Below are 21,525 nucleotides of genomic sequence, written 5' to 3' on the forward strand. Positions count from 1 at the left end.
CATCTCCCACTACCCCTAGGCTCTCTTCATCAAGAACGACTTCCTAATGATGATTATCCAGGATGTAATCTTCCTCTAGGAAGTGGGCATTTCGAATTGAAAACACATTTTGCTCTTTTGGATCATAGAACAAGTAACCTACAGAGCCTTTGGGGTAACCTACAAATAGGTAACGACTAATCTTAGATTCCAATTTGTCAGCACTAATTGTTTTAACATGCGCCGGACAACCCCAAATCTTTTAAGTATCTCACACTTGGTTTCTTACCGGTCCATAGCTCATATGGAGTCTTAGGAACAGATTTGGTTGGAACCCAGTTCAACACATAAATCGCAGTCTCTAATGTGAAACCCTAAAAGGATGTGGGTAACTTTGAGTGGACAAGAAGCGATCGGACCATATCTAATAGAGTCTGATTTCTCCTTTCTGACACCGTTTAATTGTGGTGTAGCAGGAGGAGCTAGTTGTGATTCTATCACATTGTCCTTTATGTAATCCCTAAATTCGTCAAAGTGATACTCGCCACTTCGATCTAGTCAAAGGGTCTTAATTTCTCTCCCTAATTGTTTATTGACTTCTTGTCTGAATTCTTTGAACTTTTTAAAATATTTAGACTTATGTCTCATTATGTATACGTAACTATACCGTGACTAATTATTAGCAAATGTTATAAAATAAACATGTTGGTTTCGTGTCCTAACATTCAGGGGGCCACATACATCAGTATGTATCAGGTCAAGTATGCCTGTAGATCTTTCAGGCTTACTAGTAAATGGCCGCTTCATCATCTTACCCTGAAGGCAATGTTCACAGGTTGGAAGATCTTCTATAGTTAGAAAATCCATTGGACCATTCTTTACCATCCTTGTGATACGATCTATATTAATGTGGCCAAGTCGGTAATGCCACAGGCATGTAGTATTAATTGTATCACAAGTCCTCTTCTTGGGGATTATTTCTGACATAGTTTCGGTAATGTTTGTTTCCAGAGAAGGATGGAGAACATAGATACCATTCTTAAGTTCTCCGTATGCGAGGAATTTGTTATTCTGTTTAATTGTAATCACAATTCTAAATAAGATAGAATAACCATCCATGCACAATTTTGAGACAAAAATCAAATTTCATCTTAAATTAAGTACGAAAAGACAATCTTTAAGTACAATTGTTCCTTCTCTAAAAACTATTTCTACAGTTCCTATGGTTGTAGCTGCAACTGTTTTAGAAGCCCCCAAGTAGAGTGTCACTTCTCCGTCACTCAGTCTTCTACTTATCTTGAACCCCTACAGTGATTTACACGCATGAGTTGAAGCCCTCGGAGTCAATACACCAGGAAGTAGAAGTGACCAACAAATTGGTCTCTATGACAAAAGATTCAAAATTACCTTGCTTCTTAGTCTCCAGATATTGAGGACAATTCCTCTTCCAGTGGTCAGTCTACTTACAAAAGCGACAAGCATCCGATGCCTTATCTTTCTTCTGCATTTTAGTTTTTCCACCCTTCTTCTGAGTTTTCTGCTTTTTCTTGCCTGATTTGCCACCTTCAACAAGTATGGCTATCAACTTATCCTTCCTAATCAGTTCTTCAGCCCTTTAGAACATATCGTTGAATTTTTGAATGCTAACATTTAGCTTATTCATGTTATAATTCATGATAAACTGATTGAAGGACAGAGATAAGGAATTGAGGACAACATCAATTTTGGTGCCATGGCCTAGCCCTGAACCGAGAGCCTCCAGTTCATTGATATAATCCATCATCTTTAGACAATGGTCATGAACTCATTGGTTATCGATCATTTGTGCGGTCATAAACAATTTTAAGACATTTTGTCAAGTAGAACAGTTCTACTCTTCATACATAGTCTTTAGACTATCTAATATATCCTTGGACACTTCAATCTTATCGAATTGTCATTGTATCGGATTGTCTAAAGAGGCTATAATATAACACTGGGCAAGAGAGTTTTTTTGTTCCCATTCTTGATACTCTCTTGTTTAGGCCTCAGAAGCCCTATCACCTAGACAATCTGGAGTAGGGTTTTTAGCAATTTTGTCCAATTTCTCGGACATCAGATCTAGCATAAGGTTTCAGAACCAGTCGGTATAATTAGGGCCCTTGAGTTTGTTATCATCCAACAATTTGGTGATGTTTCCATTTGCCATTTTTGGTAAAGGCAAGGCAGATTTATAAGTCCACAACCTAATTGATTCATGTCATCACATAGAAAGGGCTATTAATCTATGTTCCATTTCCATTTTGGGCATCTCTAAGATTCCCTCCAATCTCAGTGAAGGAGACAGTTGTGTCTCTGGAAATGTGGGAAACCACATGGGTGCATGGATCCAACTGTTTTAGCCACAAAACTCCACCACCTTCTGTGAAGAATCTCATCTACTCATCTTATAAGCTTTCCCTTTGGCCTGTGACAGATAAGGTTCATAGCCATTTTAGGTTAAACATTTCTATCCAGTAAGTGCACACCCATCATGTTCATGAATGCCAAGGTACCGTGAGAGAGTCGTCCATTTTAGGATAGGCCCTCCCACATCGGTCTATGACACCCCTATCATCATATGAAGCAATCTGACTAACTGCATTAGCAGATGGATAGCCCAATTTTATGGTGCATCTCCACCTACCAATACAGCCAACCTTCATACTAATGACGAAATGCCTTTAGAGAATTCATCATATGAAATTTCCTACCACATGCACTTGTATTTAATGGAGGGAACGAAACCCCCTAGATCTGATTTAGGTCAAACCAAAGTGGCTCTCACTAGCTTTCATAAATCTAGATTCAAAGTGGGCCCAAAATGGCTAGGGTTCCAAGGTGTTCCTCTTGGGGATAAACTGAAGTGGGCCCCACTGAGAAAGTGAGATCATCCAATAATCTTAAGGGCACCATGGCAATGATGTGCATTCAGTCATGGTGTTCGAAAACCCATAAAGATCATCCAATGATCTTAAGGGCACCTACCATCACATGCATGAAATCCATAATTGATCCAATCAATTAAATAACTATAAAACCCATAAATAAAGCCCACTTAATTCCATAATATTACCAATTAATATTATCTAGGTATATGGGCTGAACTGCATAAATAGTTCAGCCCATATAGCATTTATGTTGAATTGGTCTAAAGTAGTATTGACAAATTAAAATTGGGTTTTATAGATCTGGGCCGAATTGCATCTTGCAATTAACCATAAATCCCTTGGCCCATGAAGGGAATTTTAGGGCTGAGAACAGCCCCCATTGAACCTCATATTTGGTCCAACCAGTTTGGTCCAATCTGATTTGAATGGGTCTAATGTTTGATGTTTAATTCAATATCCAATTCAAGAATCGAGATCTAAAAATAAAGAAACCGATACATGACAATCAAGAATCTCCAAGAGGGTTGTTCGTAAGGCTGCTACCCTGCAAAACATAGATCAGTTCGCAGTATCCAGTTTCCAAAGCTGCAGATCGTTGAACCCGAATCTGCGAAACTTTCTCCTTTGCACTTTTAACTTCGTCTTCGAATGAAATAAAATAGAAAACCTAATTTTTTTATTAATATTACATCACATTTGAATTCCTACACATTCCGTCTAAAATTAAAAAAAAAATTAATTACAGACCAAGAATGAATAGAATAAATTAGCAGGTGCATAGATTTCTCGCGCCAATAAAAGAATTCAATCTCCACCATACGAACAACCCAAAATACAAGGAAAATATATAGAATAATTCTAAATATAAATCAGACTAATAAAGATTTAATTTTAGATCATTCGCCCAAAACTGGGAACCGATTTCCAGAAAAAATGTTAACTACGCAAATTGGGTAGAACGCCTTCTACTGATTTGCGTAGATCCAGATCTGGTTTAATTCATTTCAAGATTTGAACCTATCTCTGGTACCACTGAAGGGATGAGAGATGAATCATATGGATGGCCGAATCCTATAGGAAGGTTGGGCGAAATTTAAAAAATTTCTCTTTCTCCCATCTGGGAATCGCATTCCCTATTTTAGAAAACTGCATTTTCAAGGATCAATCTTGAACCAAATCGGATCAGATCTGAAACCAAAACGAAGGAGAGGGATATACCTGATATAAAGTAGCAGTAACTCCCAATGAATGTGTTCACGCCAAAGGAGAAAACCAAAACTTGCTTCCACTAAAGATGGCATAGTGTGTGTTGAAGCAGGATTAGCAAGACGGCTCTTTAGCAAGAACTGAATTCTTCAGCAAGAATGGAGTAGAGGGTTGGTGAGCACGATTCAGATTGCTTCTTCTACCAAGAAGCAATATCAAGAAGACAGTGAATCCCCTGAGTCCATCACTATGGACTCTTAATGGGCCTAACATTTACACTAAATGATCCTTGGGTCCAACCACCTTATCAAAACCCAAGGACTGTGGGCAGATGCAAAATTAGCCCATCAGGTATTACCCTCAATGGTGTTACACTTAATCTCTCAGCCCATAATGATCAAACACTACCCAACAAGAGAGAACCTCTCCCTCGACTTTAAGGAACAATGATACACTCTCTACTCACATTTATCCTAGGAATTAAAACCTTTTGTAAAATATTTTGAAACCATAATATATATATATATATATATATATATATATATATGTATATATATATATATAAATATATTTTGCAAAAACTAATTTCATTGATTGAAATCAAATGTCGGTAGTTTAGGTTTCCATCAGAGATAGTGCATTCCCGATCATTCACTTTGTCCGACAAAGGGACTGATCCTGTCACTATGATCACTCACTCAGATGAATTCTTGGACTATCCTAACATACCCAGGTTTTGACCCCCTCTAAGGATCTCACTAATTGGCATATCAAAGACAGTCCGATCCAACACCTAGTGCAGTACCATAATCGAGTCTAGAAGTTAGGTGTAACATTCCAGTTTTGCCCATCTATCTCCAAGGTCCAGGGCAATACTGAAATTTTGGTCCAGTTCAGGGTTTCAAGAAAACCAACACTGCATGTACCGATGCCCAGGACAGCATCATTTTCCAAGTTTCAGGGTCCAACTCGACCCTGGGGTCCTGGATGGCACCCCTCCAAGACATTGGGAAGGTCACCCCTCGGGGTTACGGACCATAAAATAATCCTGCTTCCATGTGGGAATCTTATTTGGTAGCTTGTATAAGAGCTTGTAGCCGCGGCGGGGAGAGAGGTTGTAAAAACGCCTTTCCGGAGGAACTCTAGGAGCAGCATTTTTAATACAAAGAATAGAAGCAAAAATGTCAAGGTTCAAGGGGAGGCAGTACTCATAACACAAAGAAATGGTCCCAACCATGTTCTGGATAGCGTTGGGATGAAGCTGATAGATGGTAACATTAAATTGGTTTAGCACCTCCACTATAAGGGGGTGCAGGGGAAGACACAGGCCAGACTCGAGCTGTTCCTGGTAAATAACTATCTCATCGAGACCATGCTCCCAAGGAAAGTTACCAGTGGGGAGACTGTAAACGAGGTCCCCAGGAAGGTGAAAATAGCAGATTAGAGACCTGAGTCTCTCCGTCGTCATAGAAGAAGGACCGAAGGTGTCAAGCTCCCTCCACCGAGAAGTAGAGGCCACATCACCGAAGGTCTCCCGAGCCTCCGGGACCTACTCCCAAGCTCCCCCCGAGCTCGACGGAGCATCGTAATAAGTATGGTACGGGTACCCAGACATGATTGATAGTGATTGAGACTCACTGGAAAAGACGAAACGAAGTGAACGGAAGAGCTTGGGTAAACTAGATGGATGCGCGACCTCAGAATCCGAAGACAACAAGATGGCATGAAAGGAAATGAGGCCTAGGAGGCCCTCCTATTTATAGCCACTACGCCCCCAAATCAATGGCCCAAATTAAGGCAGATCTGACGGTTCATAGTCAAGCTGACTGCACACCTTCTGAAACCGAAATGTGATTGGCTGCACGTCTCGCATGATTAAGGTAATGGCGGCAGCACGACATCCAGAGTTAAGAACCACTTCAACACATTTTCAGTATTCAAAAAGTCAGAAATCTTCTGATTCCCGCGCGTGCATTTAATATGAGTAGTCAATCAAGTTTGAATTTTGGTCAAATCAACTCGTCACACTTCATGAACTCCTCACGCTAAGGCAGCACTCTTAGCCCAAGGATTGGGGGCAATTGATGGAGGATGATTAGACCCGACCTATTGAGATGATGACACGTGGATCTGACTCAGCACAAGCAACAGCTCAGCATCATGGCCTGACCCCAGCTAAGTAACGAGCTTGTAGAGCAGCTCGCTACACCATAGCTCGCTATAGGGGGAGCTCGCTACAACGCGAGATCCAGGTCCCCTGAGCTACCGAAAAGAAGGGAATACTCCAAGACTATTTCAACTCGCGAGCTAGAAAAACCAGGTCGATCCAACGAGAACCGCCCCAAAGACAATCCTTGATGAGGGTCACCTCGAAATACTCCTAAGAGCTTGCTTCAAAGTATGTTGCTACGCGACAGGGTAGCTCGCTACAAAATAACTTGTGACTAAGCAACGCGACACTCTCAGGAAGCTTCTATCTGACAAGATCATACTCGTCAGACTGCACCACGTCTCTCGACTGACGGCACAGTCCCTGCCCATTTGACAGTCTGCACCCACGTCTTTCGACAGATGGTGGCGTGCCTGTCCCATTAAAACGTGTCACTTATCCAAGAGGGTAGTACATTGTAACGATCACCTGTGCAGCCCTGGCAGGTAACGACTGCGGTAGGAGCCTAGTGGCGGTTACACCCGATTTGACAAGAACGCCCCTATAAAAGCCCTTTTATCGAAGAGGAGAACTCTCTCTCGAATTAGATCTGAACTTGGACTCTTACTTGCTCACGAGCTAATCTCGAGACATAGCGATCTAGCGCAACCTACACTCTTTTCTTCCTCCCCAGCGTTCTAACTTAAGCTTCAGAGTATTCCCGCCAGGCAAATCCCCCGGGGATCCTTCATCTTCCTCTTCTAAGGTGCCGTTCATTGCCAATAAGGAGCCAGTCAGCAGCTAGCTAGGAGTGCCCGGATCGTGCCGCATCACATCTCATTCTAATGAAATTCCACTAAATTTCCTTTTCCTTTTTTCTATTTCTTTGAGCAAATTAATTTTTCCCTTATCTTTCTTTATATTTGAATTGCATAAGTAGGGCATTGATTAAAAATAGATTATTAAATAAAAAGACAAATTAATTATAAAGACTTTCAATGGTGTGGGTCTCATTCTTTTAGAGGAAATAGTTATTAATTATGAACTTGATTTAAGCTTTAAAATTACATAAGTAACTCAAATTATATATATCAAATAAATAGTGGATCTAAAATAAAGTGGGTTATTGTTTAAAAATGAAACCTCATTTAATCTCTTAAACCAAACACAAAAAGCCAACATAAATTGATAATGAGTGTCAAACAAAGTAGGTCAGAATAGGTAATTGTCAATTATAAAGATGTTAGACCATATTAGCATTTCTAATTCAAATAAAATATCATTATAGATTCTTTCAATGGTGTGGGTTTCATTCTTCTGGTTGAAATATGTAATCAGCTACAAATTAAACCTGATTCACAATTTAAATTAATTAAGAAACTCAAATTTGATGTACTGGATCAATAGTGAATCTCAAGCAAAATGATATATAGGTATAGTTACCCCATATTTAATATTCAATTCTCCTTGCACGACCCCAGTTTAGCCTTTCACTCTTTATCTCACTTTTTTCATTAATTTGTTTTTCAAAGGAAGGGTGTGGAGGGGGTCATCTGGAACCCTCAATATTGTTTGCCATAGCACAATTTGAGAGATCATGGTAGCCTTAATTTTATTAATTTGTTAATTGTTTATGTTTTCTTTTTTATTTATTTTATTCAAGAAACAAGATTGGCAACTTGTTCAGAGAGAGAGAGAGAGCGCTCTAAACTGTTGTTGTTGCTGATTGTATATAATATGTTCTAATGCAATTTACAGAAAGCTGGCAAAATGTAAGCAACTTGTCAAGTGGAACTTGCCACTACAGCAGCACGTGGCTTGTGGGGAGGCACGTCCAAGGCACTGATTTTATAGGCCATATATACGAAGTTATATATTAATTATACTCTTCCAAGTTGTAACTCTGTAAAGAGGGCACGTATCTAAAATCCCAGAGGGAGAGGTTTCATCACACAAAGTTGGCAAAATTACTTAAATATTCTTTAAATCCAATTATTTAATAAATATTATATATTCTTAATTAGTGTCTTTGCTCAATTGGCATGAGATTCCAAACTCGACACCTGCAACTTCAAAGCAACAACAACAATAATAATAGGAGTAAATGGTAGCACCATGTGATTGATTAACCTTTTGTTTTCATTGAAGAATTCAGGTGGTTAGTCCACAAGATGCTTTTCCATTGGATTCAGCCTTTAGAAAGAAACGAAAACAGTAGATGTTATTAAATTGGCAACTGAGTCCATCCTCAGTTCATCAGAACTTACAGTCATTTGATATTTAGGAAACAAATTAAATTCTAACTTGAAATGGCAGTCATCAACTAAGAAAATCTTGATCTATAATCTTTAGCTAGATTCAAAACGAAACCTAGCTTGTTGTTGTAGTTAGACCATAGATTCTAACATTAATTGTGTTTTGGTAGCTAGTACTTAAACAGACTCTAACAGTGGAAGGAAAAAAAAGGATACCCCGGTACTGCGATATTTATTCTTGAGATTTAAAAGGAATCAATTGACGCAAAACATTATCAAATATAAAACCTACTATACTGATCAGAAAACAATACGACCAATTACAAAGAAGTCAAGGGGAAAAACAAGATAACTTTAAATTAAGCACATGAACAGGGCATCATTCAAAATAAAACATATTCGATCAGTCTCGTCAGTTCTCACTTTCAATTTTGAATGCATAAGACATTATTAAACCCCTATCTGTTGAATTCAAACTGCTGTCATGGACATTATTGACATTACAAAATAAATCAACCGAGAGAGAGAGAGAGAGAGTAGCTTTTCTGCGAGGGATAATTATTATTTGACCATCAGACCCACTATCTTCATATATATTCCTTTTTGACTTTTGTTTTAAATTTCCTTTATATTTATTCTATGCTCCTCTCTCACATACTAAAATGTTTGGCTTTTGAAAGAGATCTGTTGAGATTTTCTTCCTATTTCTTTGAAAGTTACAAGAGAGGTTTGTTGGATCAGAAATTTTAAATGCAAATTTTCCAACTACAAACAACCAATTTAGAAATGAAAAGATAGGTTCGTAAGTTCGCTGATATGTGAAAAGGCACCTTTCCAACACCATGAATGAATGGGTGAGGCCCATTTGTATGTGGCGATTCGTCTATAAAAACCACTAAACCAGCTAAAGTTTGGATAGTTAAGTAGCTTTTTTTATCAACTGAATCAGCTCGTCGTCATTCAAAAAATAAAATAAATAAATAAGTAAATTTTATTCCAAAAAAGTAAATTAGGCTAAATAAAAGGAATTTACTAATTATAATTGGTGATACATAAGCTTGTGATAAGTAACTTTGACAATTAATTTACCATAAACCTAGTGATGAATCAAAATGTCACCTTTAAATTTCACATGCGTGCTGGGGTTTTCACTTAACTACTTACTAGTAGAGGTGGTCATGAGTCGAGCTTCTCATGAGTTATTCAAGATAGGCTCATGAAAAGCTTGGCTCGATTTGGTTTAAACTAAGGTTTGAGTCGAGCTCAAGCCTGATACATAGGTTCGTTTGCTAATCGAGCCAACCTTGAGCCCAGTGAAGCTTGGCTCGTAAGGCTCGTCACGAACCTAGTATAATAACTAAATATTTTTTTATTATATACATACATATACATATACATATAAATATAAATATATATAAAATATATAATTTTTATTATATATAATAATATTTTTATTTTTATATATATAGAAAATAATTTTTACAATTCTTATTTTGTTGTATGTAAAATAAAAAATATATATAATTTTATATGTATTATTTTATTTTTTAGAAAAAAGTTGGCTTGTAGTCGAACTTGCAAGCTTTGACCGAGACTATTTCAGCGAGATAAGCTCGAATAGCTAGATATTCGGCTCGGCTATGCTTGAATGCACCCCGACTTACTAGCCTCGTTAGTTCAATTAGTAAAAACATGAGTTTGGATATTGTGCCTAGTGGGTTGGATTAACTTCAAGACTGAAGAACACATTGTTAGACAGTTTTGTATGCCCTTACTTTCAATCAAAATGATGTACTTTATGAGTTTATTGTAAATAAATAAAAGTGCATATTTGATTCATGTTCCCTTGGTTTGTTTCTGTGTAATACCCTTAAACTGGACACTTAATGAGACTCGTGTTAATTTAGAATGTTCACAGCCAATGGGTCGGTCTGGGGAGACCTATCCTGACAAGGCTGACACTGTGGTGCCACAAAGTCGGTTGGGGTAGCTTGTCTTAGCTACCAGGGTGAGACCCTACGCACACACAGTGTGGGATTAATTGAATCTTTGAACTCGACCAGATTTCCAGTATTGCCCTGGACATTGGAGATTCATGGGCAAAACTGTAAAGTTACACCCGACCCCTAGACTCGATTATGATAATGCACTAGGTGTCGGATTGGGCTGTCTTTGATATACCAATCAGTGAGATCCTTAGCGGGGGTCAAAACCTGGGTATGTTGGGACAGTCTGAGAATTCATCTGAGTGGGTGATCATAGTGGCAGGATCACCCCCTTTGTCGGACAAAGGTAATGATCGGGGATGCACTCTCACTGATGGAAACCAAGACTGCCGGCAGCCGATTTCAATCGTTGAGATTTGTTTTACAAAATATATTTTATATGAGATATAAAAGTATATATACTATGGTTTCGAAATGTTTGCAAATAGGTTTTAATTCCCGGGATCCATATTTGAGAGAATGCAACACTATTCCTTGCAGCCGAGGGAGAGGTCCTCTCTTGTCGGGTAGTGTATGATCATTATGGGCTAAGAGGTTAAGTGTAAGGCCATTGAGGATAATACCTGATGGGCTAATCTTGCATCTGCCCACAGTCCCTGGGTGTTACAAGGTGGCTTGGCCCAGGGACCACTTAGGGTAAGTGTTGGGCCCATAGAGCCCATCTGATGGGTTTCAGGGGGTGCACTGTCCATAACAGTGTATTCAGTCAGGCCTTGTAACAAAGGCTGGGCTGAACCCATGTGACTGATGTGTAGATCAATGTTTGGGTCCCACGCCATACAAGGAAGCCCAACTGGGTAATAGTTTGGAAGGCTTAATGAATACATAACCCTAAATGGGCCTTAAGCCCATTTCGGACTAGGCTAATTTGATTAGTCTTTAAGGGGCGAATTCTGAGATAAGATCAGCTGATAGGATTGGGCTCACACCCTATCCACTCAGAGAGTCCAAGATCTAAATGAGATTTACATTTGGAAACTTCCTAATTATATTAGGAACTGGCTGATCTAATCTATAGATAAGATAAGGATTATCCCTTATCTTAAAGGGACTTCTAATCCATATATGATTTGGGTTAGCAACTCCTAATGGGATTAGGAGCTGATCCCTTTAAGTCTATAAAAGGAAGAGGGAGCGGCAGCCTTTAGACACAACATCCAACAGACTCAAGTCTTGTCTTAAGAGCTGAGATCACAGAGGAGAGAATTCTGCACCCTGCAAATTCTTTTTAGCCGCCTCCTTCCTGCAGTCGCCGCCTATTGTAGTTCGATCTCCATTCCTTGGGAGAAATCAAGATTGGATCTTGATTCCAACCTTTTGGAGAAAAGATTGGTAGGAGTTGTATTCACAAGCCGTCCAGGTGATTCTTAGGAAGAATCAAGTTCTTAGGAAGGACACTACTGATTCTGCTCCACTTTGCACTGTGCCATCTTCAATGGGAGCAGATTTTGGTTTCTACCTTGGGCGTGAACACCTCTATTGAGAGATATTGTTTTTCTGTATCAGGTATTATCTCTCTCTCCTCCTTTTGGTTCAGATATGGTTCAGATATGGTTCAGCTTATGGTTCAAGAATGATCCTTGAAAATATGATTTTCTAAATAGGGAATTCGATTCCCAGTTGAAGGGAGAGAAATTTTTTTTGAAATTTGCCCCCTTTATTCCGCAATCTTGGGTGTCCATATGATGGATTTCCTATCCCTTCAGTGGTATCAGAGCCATGGTTCAAATCTTGAACCATTCTGTTTCAGATCTGAACCTGCGCAAATAGGGAGAAGGCGTTCTACCCAATTTGCACAGATATAGGTTTTGGGAAATTTGTTCCCAAAACAAATGGGCAAATAATCTGAAATTAATTTTATATAAATATGACTATTATTTAGAATAGTTCTTTATAATTTTCTTGATTTATGGGTTGTTCATACAAGAGGAGATCAAAATCTTGGTTTGCGCAGGGAGAACTGCAAGATTTGCAGTTTATTGAATTTATTTATTACATTTGGTCTGTAAATAATTTTTTTTACTCAATGTATAGGATTCGATCTGATGTAATAATTAATAGAAATATGATTTCTATTTAATTTTAATTCTGGATCGAAGATGGCGGCGCAGAGAAGGAGATTTCGCAGATGGGAGATTCGCTATCTGCGATTTGCAGTTTGAGAAACTGTAATCTGTGATCTAACCTCTGTTTTGCAGTATGGAGTGTGCGAACTGCCTTGATTAACTGATTATTGTTTTTCTTTTATCAGTTATTTAATTTCATATTATTTTCTTGAATTAAGGATTTAATTAAAATCAAACCCTAGACCCATTCGAACCAAGATTGGTTCAAACTGTTTGGACCAATTCTAGGGTTTAATCAAGGCTGAAAGTCAGCCCTAATTTTTCCACTAATGGGCCTGAGGATTGATATTTAATTAAATGGTTAATTCGGCCCAGTCTATAAAGGCCCAGTTTTAAATAGTTAAAACTGCAACATCCCATTTTAAAGGATAAAGCTATATGGGCCGAACATGGTAACCCTAATTCAGCCCATATACCTAGATAATATTAATGGTTAATATTATGGAATTTTAACGGGCTTCCAACGGGCCTTACAGATAATTAATTGATTGGATCAATTTATCCCTGCATGAGATGTATGGATGTGTGATGTGCTTCGTACATGGGCCATAAGTACTTGGCCCATGCTCATTCGACAGTGGCTCTTGCGCACACCATGGCTGAATGCACATCATTGCCATGGTGTCCCTTTTGGTCATTGGATGACCTCCCTCAGTGGTGGGCCCCACACCTCATCAAGAGGTTACGTGCGGAACCCTAGTCGATTTAAGGCCCACTGAAATCTGGCTTTATGAAAGTCAGTGAGAGCCACTTTGGTTTGACCTAAATCAAACTAGGGCGTAATTATTTGTTCCCTCCAACTAATATGAGTGCATGTGATAAGGAGATTCATATGATGAACTCTTTAAAGGCCTTCCATCATTAGCATGAGGATAGGTCCTTCAGTAATGAGGAGATGCACCTGAAAATGGGCTATCCATTTGCTGTTGGGCTTGTCTGAGTGTTTCATAAGATGATAGGCGTCATAGACCGATGTGGGAGGGGCTTCACCAAAAAATGGGAACTCTCTCACGGTACCTTGGCATTCACGAATATGATGGGTAAGCACTCACTGGACAAAAAGGTTTATCTGAAAACGGCTCTGAACCTTGTCTGACAGAGGCCAAAGGGAAAACTCATATGATGAGTGGATATGATCCTCTACAGAAAGGTGGTGGGGTTATGCAGCTGAAACAGTTGGCTCCATGCACCCTATGTGATTTCCCACATTTCCAGAGACAACCCGTAGTCTCCATCACTGAGAAATGAGGGAAATCTCAGAGATGAATAAATGGAAATGGATCGTAGATTAAAAGCCATATCTATGAAATGAACATGAATCAAATTAGGTTGTGGACAGATGTTTGCTCTTTTATCAGAAAATGGCAAACGGATCTTTTGCAAAGCTTCTTGATGACAACAAGCTTAAGGGCCCAAACTATGCCGACTGGTACAGGAACCTTATGCTGGTCCTAGCTGCAGAAATCTGGACAAAGTAGCAAAGAATCCTGCCCCGGAGCGTCTGGGAGACAGGGCTTCTGAGGCCCGAAGGAGAGACTTTCTGGAATGGGAGGAGAAAAGCTCCCTAACCCGGTGTTACATCATCGCCTCCTTGGACAACCCAATACAGAGGCAGTTCGATCAGATCAAACTTGCCAAGGACATATTGGACAGCCTGAGGACAATGTATGGAGAGCAGAATCGTTCTACTCGGTAAAAGGTCTTGAAGCAGTTCATGACCACTCAAATGTCCAAGGGCCAACAAGTTCACGACCATTGTCTTCGGATGATGGGTTACATCAACGAACTAGAGGCTCTTGGATTCGGACTAGACCTCACAACATAGATAGACGCTATCCTTAATTCTTTGCCTCCTTCCTTTAATCCGTTCATCATGAACTATAACATGAACAAGCTAAATGTCAGCTTACAAGAGCTCAGCAATATGTTGCAAAGAGCTGAAGAACTGATTAAAAAGGATGAGCCTGTAGCTATGCTTGTTGAAACTAGCAAAACGGGCAAGAGAAAGAGGAAGGCAAAGAAGCATCGGATGCCTGTCACTTCTGCAAGAAGACCGGCCACTGGAAACGGAATTGTCCTGCCTACTTGGAATCCAAGAAAGGTAATTTCGAAACTTGTGTCATAAAAACCAATTTATTGGTAGCTTCTGCATCCTGGTGTGTTGACTCCGGGGCTTCAACTCATGCGTGTAACTCACTGCAGGGGTTCAAGGTAAGCAGAAGGCTGAGTGAAGGAGAAGTCACTTTCTACTTGGGGACTACTGCAACTGTTGCAGCCGCGGCAATAGAAACCGTGAAGTTAATTTTTAGAGAAGGAAAAGTTGTACTCAAAGATTGTCTTTATGTACAAAACTTAAGAAGAAATTTGATTTCTGTTTCAAAACTACATGTAGGTTGTTATTCTGTCTTCTTTAGTAATACGATCACTATTAAAAGAAACAACAGATTCATCGCATACAGGGAACTGGAGAACGGTCTCTATGTTCTACATCCTTCTCTAGAAACTAACATAACCAAAATTATGTCGGCTGAAATCCCCAAGAAGAGAGCCCGTGATATAGTTAATCCCACGTGTCTGTGGCATTACTGACTTGGCCACATCGGTGTTGACCGAATCACAAGGTTGGTAAAGGATGGTCCTTTGGATTTTCTAATTGTAGAAGATTTTCCCACCTGTGAGCATTGCCTACAAGGCAAGATGACGAAACGACCATTTGACGGTAAGCCTGAAAGATGTACAGGCACACTTGACCTAATACATATTGATGTATGTGGTCCCCTGAGTGTTAGAACACGGAATCAACACGTGTATTTCATCACCTTCATAGATGATTTCTCACGATATGGTTATGTGTACCTAATGAGACATAAGTCAGAATCCTTTGAAAAGCTCAAAGAGTTTAGACAAGAGGTCGAGAAATAGTTTGGGAGAGAAATTAAAGCCCTCCGATCTGATCAATGTGGCGAGTATCTCTCTGACGAGTTCAAGGACTACTTAAAGGACAATGGGATAGTGTCGCAATTAGCTCCTCCTGCTACACCACAACTTAACAGTGTTTCAGAGAGGAGGAATAGAACCTTATTGGATATGGTCCGATCACTTCTCATACACTCAAAGTTGCCCACATCCTTTTGGGGTTACGCATTAGAGACTGCGATTTACGTGCTGAATTGGGTTCCAACCAAATCGGTTCCGAACACTCCATATGAACTTTGAACCGGAAAGAAACCAAGTGTCAAACACTTGAAAATTTGGGGTTGTCCAGCACACGTTAAAAGAACGAGTGCGGACAAGTTGGAATCCAAGACCAGTCGTTGCCTATTTGTAGGCTACCCAAAAGGCTCTGTAGGTTACCTTTTCTATGACCCAAGTGAGCAGAAAGGGTTCTGCAGTCGAAATGCCCAGTTCTTGGAGACCGATTATATCCTGGATACCCATCGTCAAGAAATTGTTCTTGATGAGGAGAGCTCAGGAGCAGTGGGAGATGTCCCACAAGTTCCAGGTAGTGACCAACCTAGAAGATCCACTCGGGTATCCAGGCCACCAGTCCGTTATGGTTATGACCAGGATAGTTACCTGGTGGGAACCTTGACTAGTGAGGAGGATCCCATGACTTACGCAGAAGCTATGTTGGACATAGATTCCCAGAAGTGGGTGGAGGCCATGAGAGTAGAGATGGACTCAATGGAGACCAATGGAGTCTGGACTCTAGTAAATCCACCCTCCGGGGTAAAAGCAATCGGTAGCAAATGAATTTACAAGAGGAAGAAGGGCCCCGATGGTAAGGTTGAGACCTTCAAAGCTCGTCTGGTGGCGAAAGGGTACACTCAGAAAGAGGGCATCGATTATGAGGAAACCTTTTCGCCTGTGGCCATGCTTAAATCCATTAGGATCTTGCTAGCTGTAGCAGCATACCATGATTATGAGATTTAGCAAATGGATGTCAAAACCGCATTCCTGAATGGAGATCTTACTGAAGATATCTATATGCAGCAGCCGCAAGGCTTGCGGGCCAGGAAAACATGGTATGTAAACTTAATAGATCCATTTATGGACTTAAGCAAGCTTCTAGAAGTTGGAATATCCGTTTTGACTCTATCGTCAAATCGTTTGACTTCGAGCAGAATCCGGATGAACCCTGTGTTTACAGGAAGTACAGTGGAGATAAGGTTACCTTCTTGGTTCTGTATGTAGATGACATTCCACTCATTGGGAATGATGTAGGAATGTTGACTACCGTGAAAGTATGGCTTTCACAGCAATTCTCCATGAAAGATCTTGGAGAGGCATCCTATATACTAGGTCTTCGACTCTATAGAGATAGATCAAAGCGGATAATAGGATTATCCCAATCTGCCTACATTAACAAAATAGTCAAAAGATACAGCATGGAAAACTCCAAGAAAGGAAATGTTCCTTTCAGGCACGGAGTCACTTTCTCAAAGAAGATACAGCATGAAGGATGTTCCCTATGCCTCTGCCGTAGGGAGCATAATGTATGCCATGCTGTGCACTCGCCCTAACATTACTCAAGCAGTAAGTGTAGTAAGCAGATTTCAGGCCAACCCAGGGCATGAGCATTGGACTGCTGTGAAAAACATACTTAAGTACCTTCGAAGGACAAAAGAGTTTTGTCTAGTATTCGATGGTAGCTCACTACAGATCTAAGGGTATACAGATGCCGATTTCCAGTCGGATCCAGATGATCCGCCCCCTTTAAAATATGATTTTCTAAATAGGGAATTCAATTCCAAGTTGAAGGGAGAGAAAAATTTTTTGAAATTCGCCCCCTTTATTCTGCAATCTTGGGCGTCCATATGATGGATTTCCTATCCCTTCACACATGTATGGTGTACCTCAGTTGTTTTCGTGTTAATAATTAGAAGTAGTCAAATTGACTTTAAATTATGGTAATTAAACTTTGTGAGATGTGAAAGTGCACCTTGTTAATGTAATGTGAACCTTAAAAAGTAAATAGACCATGTGACATCTTTTAGTGTGATTAGTTGAAATTTTGGTCTAATGTGTAAAAATTCCAATGTACCATAACTATAGACTTCATACTAGAGAGTAGGAGTGAGCATGGGTCGGTTCGGTTTGGTTTCATGGCAGAACTTGAAGCCTACCCTGTAGGGGCTGGTTCCAAGTTTTTGGAACTAGAATCTACGCTAAGAAGGTCTGTTCCAAGGATGATTTTGGCTAGAAAGTTCCGGGGTTGGTTACAGGGTTTACTTGTGGAACTTGTTCTTTCTTTACCATCCCCCTTCAAAAAAAAATGAAGCATATTCTTTTGATTAAAAGCTTGACTTTATATAGTTTAAAACTTACATTATCTTTATTGATAAAATTGAGTAAATTAATGTGTAGATTATCATGATATATTAGTGTATTGTTCAAAACTTAAATATTAACTTTTACATTACTTTTTTATATTCATTCAAATATTAAAATAAAAACAAATGATCAAATTACTTAATTCAATGGTCAAGTGAAACCATGGCCTTTGTAACCATGAGTTCTTAGGTTTAAATCTTTATATCCTTAGAAGTATTTTGGGGTTTACTTTCAAGGAAAATTCAGTTCCAAGCTAGGTCAGTTCCACCAAGGCTGGTTCATTGGGTTGATTCGCGTAGGGTAAACCCTTAGACCGTAGAACTGACCATTTGGGTGGGGGTCGGTTCCAAGAATTTGAAACTAGACCCTTCTTTGTAATAAATTGGGTAGGGTCAATTCAAGAATAGTTCGGGTCAGTTCCGTGTAGAACCTATTCATTTGCTCATCCTTACTAGAGAGTTTCTCCCTCAAACAAGTGGTAACTTATTTTCTCAAGAAATATCATCTCAAAAGTACGTAGTTACTTTCAATTTCAAACAAAAACTTCCTTCCTTAGACATGTGTCCACTCATTAATAAAAAAAAAATGTGAACTTTAAATAGTAATTATCTTCTCTCTCAAAAAGGTTAATAGTAATTACCTACACTATAAAAGAAAGGGTAAAGAATAAAATATAAACACCTACCCTACAATTTCACTTTAACAAAAACACCACTTATAGTTTTACAAAAATCGGCAGTTACCTCCCTTCCATCTTTGTCCTAGTAATGGATACTATAGGTACATAGTGCTCACTTAATCATTCGGGGCATAGAAAACACTAAATGGATGAACACACGGTTGCATGCGATGAACTTATAATATATCGCATGCTCGCGATGAACACACAATTCACTGCACGTTAACAATGGGTTTATGCTTGGTACGAGCGTAAAACAAGTTTTAGTTAAACCTGCAATGAATGTTATATGCGCACGTTTACTCAATGAACCTTGGTCATGAGCGACCTTGCGATAAACCTCATACACATGCAGTTCTGTGACAAACCCTGAAGGAACGCAGTCTTATGATAAACCCTGGACCATTGCGGAACCACGGTTTGCTAAAACCGGGCTCGAATACCGGTTGTACATGTAATTTTAAGTTACATGCGTGACTGGGCACATGTTATTTTATATTGTATTATATATTTTATATATAAATATTATAACATGACATGTATAATTTATATTATATGTAATATTTTATATTATATAATATATAAAATAAAAGTTTATATTCATATTATGTCATTTAATATAAAATATTATAGATATGTAATGTTTTATATATGAAAGACAATGGCCCAAAATCAGGCCCGGCCCAGCTCGGCCTCGTGTAGACCTAGGCTAGGGCTTTTGTTACAAGCCTAGAACCCCGGGCCAAGTTGGGCCCGAGTCTAAACTATAGCCCATATCATAAGTGCAAAACCTGGTCCGGCCCGGCCCATGATCACCCCTAGTAAACCCTATGCCAAGAACAACAAAGCGAGACTACTAAAAACCACTAAACCCTAGGGGTGTTAATTCGGTTAGTTTGGCTTGGTTCTAAAATATAACCTAACCAACATTTTAATGAACTATACTGAACCAAATTAGACTTGAAAACCAAAATGAACTGAACCAAATTCACATCGGTTTGGTCTGGTTTCAAATTGGTTAATTTGGTTAGTTAAAATGTAAATGTATGTTTTATTTATATTAATAATTACTATTAAAATATATCAATATTTATAATTTAAATACATATATTATAATAGGATGCCACTTATTTGAAGGAAATGTGTTATAGAAAATATCAATTAGGCAAAGCAAAATACTAGCCAGACCAAGAAACCAATGCTTATACACCATTATTGAGTAGAGTTAAACTACTTGAAAGAAAGGGATTATAGCTTATAAGGGCAACTTTTGGGCCCTAATATCAATAAAAGTAATACTTTTAGTAAAATTTCAAAAATAGGTTAAGTTTTTAAAAATAATATCAAATAACGGCAAAAACACTATTCATCTTCTTCTTCTTGTAGATCATTCACCTCCGGCAACGCCTCCGCCTCTACCCAACACGGCCACCTCTGCCCATCTCCACCTCCGCCTCTAGAGGTTCTTAGAGTGATGTTGCAGAAGCCCCCAGTCAATGAAGTGTGTGCTTCCTGTTGCTGAAATGATAAGGTCCTAGTATTTTAATCTTTTTTTTTTAAGAAATTTACTACAATTCCAATTCCTGGATGAAATTCAGTCGTAGTTGAATTGTCCTTTGGTCTAGAACACGTTTGATGATCTGGGATTTTTCTCCAATTCGTGAAAATATGAAGATACAGTAGTAGTGATAGGCTCAAAATATCGAATCAAAAACCATTTCTGCTGCTGAAATGGGTTCTGAAATGGATGATAAAATCCTGGCGGTGAGCCATTTCCGCTGCTGAAATGGTTGAAGTCATCACTGCCAGGTTAATGTGTTTGATAAAATCCTGGCAGTGACGACTTTAGCCATTTCAGCAACAGGAAGCACATACTGAGACCTTTTCATTGATTGGGGGCTTTTGCAGCGTCACTCTAAGAACCTTTGGTGGCAGAGGCAAAGGTGGCGGCGTTGGGCAGAGGCGGAGGCGGAGGTGGGTGGCGGCGCTATGAATGATTTGCAAGAGGAAGAAGATGAACAATATTTTTGCCCTTATTCGATATTACTTTTAAAATGTTAACATATTTTTTAAATTTTATTAAAAGTATTAGTTTTATTGATATTAAGGACCGAAAGTTGCATATAATCCCTAAAAGAAAACTATGAGACATCCTCCACCTCAACTCAATTTTCCCAAAAGAGTTGGTGGAGGGGGGGGGGGTACATAGATAAATACATAAATAGATGGTAGGTGTGACTAAGTTTTGATTTAACTGCCAACCTGGATCAACCTTCCTCGTCCAATCGAGTTTGAGAATTATGACATAACAAACTGAGAAAAGGAGGAGTTTAGAGTCAATTTCAGGTTGACCCACCAAGACCCAGGTAGAAGTGCCCAGATGTGAAGTCCATAATTTTTCGAATGGATGCAACTTAGGGGCTGTAAGGCACTTATAAAAGATTGGTATGATACTCAAAATCTAAACTGATATGATGGTCCCAAAACATGATTGGACTCTACTTCCCTAACACTAACTTTTAACGATCTCACGTTTGCACTTAAAGGTTATGGGTTGACGAAAGAATATAAAGTACAAACCTCAAACCGCAAGCAAAGACCAAGGTTGTACTAAAGAAGAAAAAAAACACTTCTGATGATTTTTTAACTCCAATGGACGATTCCCACCACACATAAAGAAAATAAGAGATTAGTATATTTTGCTTATCCCCTTCATATTCTTGTTTATTCTATTCTCCATTTCTATCTTTTTCTTTGTTGATAGAGTACCATATTCCACTTATCCACTGTATAGTACATCGATCTTTTGGGAACTTGGATAGTTTAATTTATTAATGTTTCAGCGACTAAATTAATTAATGTCCTCGTGTTGTAAGCAAACT

This window comes from Nelumbo lutea, chromosome 1 (assembly GCF_056320005.1).
Source record: "Nelumbo lutea isolate HS-2025 chromosome 1, American lotus-T2T, whole genome shotgun sequence".
Taxonomy (NCBI): Eukaryota; Viridiplantae; Streptophyta; class Magnoliopsida; order Proteales; family Nelumbonaceae; genus Nelumbo; species Nelumbo lutea.